The 1,740-nt window shown below is 45.6% G+C and overlaps 2 pseudogenes; both read left to right on the plus strand.

The window, feature by feature from the left end:
- Nucleotides 1-826: 826 nt before the first annotated feature.
- Nucleotides 827-902, plus strand: LOC119273825 (annotated as a pseudogene).
- A 280-nt stretch (nt 903-1,182) lies between these two features.
- On the plus strand, nt 1,183-1,258 carry LOC119273829 (annotated as a pseudogene).
- The last annotated feature ends 482 nt before the right edge of the window (nt 1,259-1,740 follow it).

Consider the following 1,740-nt stretch of genomic DNA (forward strand, 5'->3'; position numbering starts at 1 on the left):
CAAGATCCAGCGCGCTCCAAGATCCCCATGCTCTGTTCCTCCCCCCTCCCCTCTGGCAAGATCCAGTGCGCGGCCTCCCTCTCCTCGATCCAGATCGAGGCAGATGCTCCCCGTATCCATCTCGATCCACCTGCCCCTCGACTCTAGCCGCCTCCCTCGGCGCCACCCTTCCTGCCACCGCTGCCGCATCCGCCAAGCCCAAGCCCGCGCCCAAGGTGCTGATCCGACGTCCCTTCTCCTCCCCCGCACCGATCTTCAAATTACTTGCTTGTCTGATCCACTTTTTTTGGGTTGGATTTGCACCGGCAGGCGAGGTCCATGGATGACAACGACGATGAGGAGGAGGAGGAGGAGGACGACGACAAGGACATGCACGACCCCACCCCCGAGCCCGACGAGCTGGACGAGGAGATCGTCGAGTCCGACCTCGAGCTCGACAACGACGGCGTCGTCCATGCCGACCACGACGACGCGCCACAGAAGGTCCTTCCCCTGCTCACCCCCATCTCTGTTACCTTGTTTCCATCGCTGCTCTGCTAGTGTAGATCCGCAGCCAAACTCCCATCGTAGCAAGAGGCCCCGTCGCGGGATCACAGTGGCCTGACCGAATGCAGGAAATGTGCCAATTTCTGTTGGACCTTATACAGCACAGGATGCTCTTTTCTTTTTTCCTTTATTAGTTCCTCAAGTTTAATTGTCGTGTTACTATTCTAGGAGTAGTCTTAGTTGATGCTTTATAGTACTGTGAAGAATTTTGTTTGCTGATTCTCAGAATCATTGTTTTACATATGTTACTTATGATGTTCTGCTGGCTAAGATGTGCATGATCTGGGTGATGAAGACAATCATTCGGATTCCCACTGAATTTTCATGATTATTACAACCAGATACTTCTGACAGATCATGCCATCTCTTGGACTACATATGTACTCCTTTATTATTGAGCAAATACTTTCCTTTGATTTTTTGAAAACCTCTTAGCAGTACTTTTTCTATCCTCTTTTTTGTGTTCTGCTGGCTAATGAGATGTGCATTACCTGGGTGATGAAGAAAATCGACGGGTCACACCATCTCCTAAAGTACATTTGCACATTTTTACTGCTTTAGACTGACTGTACATGCATTCCTTCATTGCTTATGAACCTTATTGCTCATTGTGTTATGTTGGGTTGAACTACATGATTCTGGGTGATGAAGAAAATCGTTCAGATTCCCACTGATATTGCATGATTAGTGTAACCAGCTACTTCTGATGGATGAAACCATGTATTAGTTTCAGGTGAATCATAGCTTTGCTATTGCTTCATTTCATCTGATACAGGCATGAAATTGAACTGCACTTGATGCAGCGCCATTATGGTCCCTGAAATTAGCTTCTGTTATTGAATTTTTTATTTCCTCGCCTGAGAACAACAGTATCATCATATTCTACCAGGCCCTTTGTTTGTTTTTGTGAGCTTGCCTCTGTGGCTAGCACATATCATATGTGATCCATGATGTCTCTTTTCCGCCCACTGAAGCTTGGAGCAAAGTGGCATATTACTTTTGTGATAACTGAGAGAACTGCGAGGCTTTCTTTTCTACTTTGCCATATAATATTAGAATTAATACTGTTTTTATTTGAAATTTGTTATTAGGCTATTAGCGCGAAACTTCCAAGTTATAACTATCCTTGCATTTCTTACTCCAATTGTGAAAGGACTATATATAGTCTGTGTGCTTCTGTGAATATATTTGAGT

This window comes from Triticum dicoccoides, chromosome 3A (genome assembly GCF_002162155.2).
Source record: "Triticum dicoccoides isolate Atlit2015 ecotype Zavitan chromosome 3A, WEW_v2.0, whole genome shotgun sequence".
Classification (NCBI taxonomy): domain Eukaryota; kingdom Viridiplantae; phylum Streptophyta; class Magnoliopsida; order Poales; family Poaceae; genus Triticum; species Triticum dicoccoides.